Below are 5404 nucleotides of genomic sequence, written 5' to 3'. Positions count from 1 at the left end.
TTTACACCTCTGCCACTCTGGCCTTCAGGACAATTAATTACCAGACCCACATGGCCAAGTACTCCCTGGCTGTCCTTTCCAGATGCAGGAAAACTCCATCTGATGTAAATCTTTGTTCATTCCTTTACTATCAGGACTTCAGTTCCATCTTTGGGATAGATACGGCTGTTTCCAAGCTCGCGCCAGCCAATAACTCTCAGCTAAGACCTACCCATAATGCCCGCTTTCTAGTTACTCCAAATCTCGTTTGCCACGTTCCTTGTCAGACGTGCTAGACATCTCTCTCAAAGCTAAGTGGAAAATTTTGTGATTTTTAAAATAGGTTCTCCTCAAATTTTCTTGTTTTTTCTATAGTCAATTTAGCATTTTCTCACCGTCGCCTATAATCTGCTTCTGTGTCCTACCCTTTACCTTTGTAATTACATTTTTACCATTGTTGGTACTGTCACACTCTCTTGCATTTGGTAGGCCCTTCCTTACCACTTGTATTTTTTAAATACCATCATTGGTATTCCCTCACTTTTTCTCTGCCTTCTTTTGTTTGTTTGTTTGTTTTTTTTTCTTTTAGGATAGCCTTGTTGCTTTATGTCGGACAAAGCTAAGTTGAGGTTTAAACAGTGTGGGCGTAAGATGCCCAACTCGGACGGACACACACGTTGTGTATACTGTTTGGGTGTGGACCATATTAAAGCGGACTGTGACATTTGTGCTAGTTTTAGTAATCGTACACTAGCATAACCCAAAAATAAGCTTATTTTAAAAGGTTTAATTAAGACACCTTTTTTGGAGGCTCTATGTAGTTCGGAGGTCTCACCGCCTCCAAAGACCAAAAAACATAAGGAAAAACGGAGTCTCCCCGTTCCTGCATCTCTGTCCGTTGCGGAGCAGTCTGCTCCGTGCTTCGGCGCCATCAGCGCAGACCTCTTCAACACCAGGCTCTGTATCTTTTCCCTTGGTGTCATCTGATATTCACCCCTTTTACAGTTCCAACCTCGGCACCACTGACTTCGGTGCCGTCTTTGGATCCGATGACTGCACTTGCTTCAGCATCATCCCCGGCCATGGTGCTGATAGTTTCATCAACTCCTAAAGTCTAATATCTGCCAAGGACAAGACACTCTCCAACTTACGACCCCTTTTTGAGGCAGAGATTTAGCCCCTTTCTAGAAAGAACTGATTCTCCTTCAGCAGTCTCCTCTAGATCCAGCAGGATTTTTTCTGAGTTAGACCTAGTGTGGGTTGTGGACCAGCTTCTGGTGGCTGGGGGATTGCCCATTCCAGCCAGACCTTCCGTCCCCCTTGGCTCGGAATCTTTTACTACATCATCCCCTGTTTATCCTCCTCCGGCCTCTACACAGAGATCTTGGTGCCAATGTCCACCCCGGCATACTGTCTTTGCTCTGACAGCAGTTTTTCCCCTGTTGGCACTGACCACCCTTGTTGCATCGGGGAGCCGATGCTCTCTGAGCAGTGCTTGGACAGTCTGTACCTTTTTACCTAGCTCGGTGCCTATTTTCTCGCTGGTGCCGTTTTATGTCCACTGCTCCAGCTTCAGCTTCCAGTCCTCTTGGAGCTCCTCACTTGGAGGAGGGCGCCTTAGAATAGGGTGAGACTCCGGTTCCGAGGTTGTCCTTCTCTGTTCCGGGCTCCCACCCCTCCTCAGGTGGGCCCGCTTTCCAGGTGATGGAGAGGGTCCTTGCCTTCTCAGGCTCGCAGTCAGCACCAATGACATTAGCATCAGAACCCCCCCCCCGTATCCAGCTGTCCCAACCCCCTATTTTGGGATTCTGGGCATGGGAGCCACAAGAAACCCCTTTGAAGGGAACTCCTTCTCGGGAGTCTTCCTCAGAAGTTCCCACTGTGGAGCCACCCCGGAAGAAATGGTGCAAGAGGAAGCACCTTGATTCCCTGGAGGAATCTATCACCGAAGACACTGATTTATGATGAGGGGGAAGGGTCCCCACTGTCACCCACAGATGACGTCTTATTCGGAGACAAAGTCCTCTAACCCTTCTTCTGAGGAATCTGTGTTCTCTCAGTCCTTCCGTGCCCAACCATCTACTTCCTGGGTGGCCCCACCGGCAGATGACCTTGTTAAGCTCATTGTGCAGCGTGTCTGGAAGGCCTCTGACAACGTAGAACCTGTCCCCCGGAGGCCAGACAAAATTTTATCTACACCTGAAGACCAGCCCCTGCTCCAAGCAGTTGACAGTTGATTCCATGGTCATGGCGGTGGCCACCAAGAGGGAAATGGCAGAAAATAGTTCCACTGTCCATCTTCTGAACAGGGAGTCTTGGACCATGGACAGACTAGGGAAGCGGACGTATGCTTTAGTGACCTTTGCCAGTCAGTCGCTTAACCATCTGGCACACATCACTCGCCTTGAAAGAGGCTCAATTTCTTAAATGGCTTCCTCTTTGGCGGGGGTACTACCTGATGAGGTGCCTGACACTGTCACCTTGCAGCTAGCTACCCTTGAGTCTATCTCGAACTCCTCGATGCATTTGATATGTCACACCACCGATGGGGCAGCCTGAGCTGCTGCATCCGGCATTGTCTTGAGTTGTAATGCTTGGATGCGTTTGTGTGACTTCGCAGACCCCTTTAAATCTTCCTTTGCCAATGCACCTGTCGACGAATCTGCACTCTTTGGACCCAAAGTATGAGGGACACTTGCATGAAGTGAGAAGGACAGAAAGACCTTGTCTGCTGTGGGCATACGCTGTTCTAACCCCCAGGGGTCCTACTTTAGGAACCAGAAGGGCGGAAAAATGTGGTTCAAGAAATCCCAAGGATTATTTCGTGACACTTGTGATGAGCAATCCCCCCAGAGCAGAGGGAGCAACTCGAAACTCCCCTTTTGGGGTAGAGGGGGCCCACGTAACCAGGGCACTAGAGATTCTTTCTCAGGCAGACCCTGCCAGCACTCCTGAGCAGCAGCCCGATTTTGCTTTCCTCTGGAAGCAGTCTTGGGTCATTTTTCTCTGCACCTATCAGACTGGCAACTTATTACTACCAATGTTTGGGTGCAGAGAATAATATCCAGAGGCTACCAAATACCATACGCTTTTAACTTCCAGACCCGTCAAACGAATCCCCGATGTACCACCCAATCAGAGGGAATTAGCAGCCTTAGAAATAGAAAAGCTGTTGAGTCATCCAACCAGTCCCACCAGACCAGACATGATCCGGGTTTTACTGTAGGTACTTTTTAGTGCCAAAAAAGACAGGGGACTGGAGATCAATTCTGGATCTCGGCCTATTGAACAAATTTCTCAAATTCCGAATGGTCACTGTACAGTCCATTTTCCCCTTCCTAGGGAGGGACAACTGAATGTGCACTATAGACCTCCAGGACATGTACTACCATATAAAGATGGGTCAACACTCCCGGAGGTTTCTACGTTTCTGGCTGGGAGCCAATCACTACCAGTTCAGGGCACTGCCATTCGGTCTCTTGACAGTCCCCCAAGTGTTCACCAAATGTGTGGTAGTTGTGGTAGCTTATCTTGGACTACAAGTACTCTAAAGAGCTTAAATTATCTCTACACAAAACAGCCATGTTAAAAGGTTTTAAAGTATTTAATAATTAATTAAAACCACAGGACAATAGTTTCTACTACACAGTGCTAGTCAGAGTTCACACAAATACTTAAAATAAAGCAGTAGTACAGTTCTGACATCACAGAAAAACACTTGGTCTAATCTTTCTAGTTTCTAGCTATTTTTAAAAGAAAACACAAGTCTAGGATAACTTGCATATGCGCAAGACAGTGCTGTGAGTTGAATGATCAAGACAAAAATGCTTAATGCCTTCCGATTCTCTTGGTTTAAATTGCTGTTGCAGTCCTTGTTACCATTACATCATTTCTTTTGCACTTTTATGGTTTTCCAGGCTAACGGACAATACATAATTATCTTGCACCTGCAGGAAACTACATCAATAAGACTTTCCTTGTGTAAACTCTAGTAACTATTCCTCAAGTTAAAACAATAGGCAGGATGCTTCACTCCAGACTCAACAACTCCAAATTCTAACTTCAAAGGGACAGGCATGAAATAATTTCAACTTCTAAGGACAGACGAGAAATGCTTGACTTGGGGCAAAGGCAATGTTGCTACATTGTTTTAAGTTCAACATTTCACAGCATATTCTTTCATTTAAGAAAACAAGTCTGTAGTTCCTAGTCCTATTTACAAATGACAGGCTTTTTTATATATAATTCTATGTGGCTAGGCTGGCAGCTTTCACCCCCCCCCAGGGAACTCAAGCTAGTTTTTCAAGTGACCCTTGAGAAAAGCCACTTGAAAGGGTCAGGTCTGTCTGAGTATACCTACCCCATTCCCGAGAGCCCATCTGCATTGGCATTGCTACTCCCGCTGCGGTTCTGCACCGACTTATATGCTTCCAACCCTAGGCTCCATCCTAGCAACTTGGCATTTTGCTGGCTGGCTCTGTTTAACCATGTTGGGGGGTTGTGATCTGTCAACAGTGAATTTCCTTCCATACAGATGAGGCTGAAATTTCTGCAATGCCTACACTATGGCTAGACATTCCTTTTCTACAGCTGCATAGCATTCCTTCCTGGGTTGGTGCATGTGACTGAGCTAAACCACTGGGTGCTCTTCCCCCTCTGAAGAAATCTGGCTAAGTATAGCCCCCACCCCATGGTTTGAAGCATCCACCTGCACAACAAATTCTTTGCTGTAATCTGGACTGGCTAATACAGGGGGTCCTCCCAAAGCTTCTTTAAGCTTTTGGAATGTCTGCTCGCATGCTGGGCTTCACACTACCTTATCTGGCCTGTTATCCCCTGTCAGGTCTGTGAGGGGAGCAGCTATGGTGCAATAACTGGGGATGAACTTTCTTGTAGTACCCTACTGTCCCTAAAATGCCCTTACCTGCTCTTTAGTAACAGGTGCAGGCCATGCCTGAATGGCTTCCACTTTGGCAGGTTCTGGCCTTATCTTACCACTCCTCACTGTGTCCTAGGTAGGAGACCTTTGCCATATTCCCCTGACATTTGCTCGGCTTAATGGTCAACCCTGCCCTCTGTAGCCTGCCCAGCACCCCCCTGACATGCCGAAGGTGCTCAGGCCAGGAATGGCTGTAGACTGCAATATCATCTAGGTAAGCAAGAGCAAACCCTCCTGCTAGGATATGATCTACCAGCCTCTGGAAAGTCGCTGAGTCATTCTTCACCCCAAAGGTCATCTTTGTGAACTCCTACAAGCCAAAAGGAGTCACAAAGGCTGACTTCTCTGTAGCACTGGGAGTCAAGGGCACTTGCCAGTAACCCTTGATAGTATCGATGGTTATAAGATACTTGGCCCCACCCAGCTGCTGTAGGGCCTAATCTGTCCTAGGCATGGGGTAAGTATCTGATTTTGTGACTATTTAAT

This window comes from Protopterus annectens, chromosome 3.part0 (genome assembly GCF_019279795.1).
Source record: "Protopterus annectens isolate FY-2018-M chromosome 3.part0, PAN1.0, whole genome shotgun sequence".
In the NCBI taxonomy this organism is placed as follows: Eukaryota; Metazoa; Chordata; order Ceratodontiformes; family Protopteridae; genus Protopterus; species Protopterus annectens.
This window is presented reverse-complemented; position numbering follows the sequence as displayed.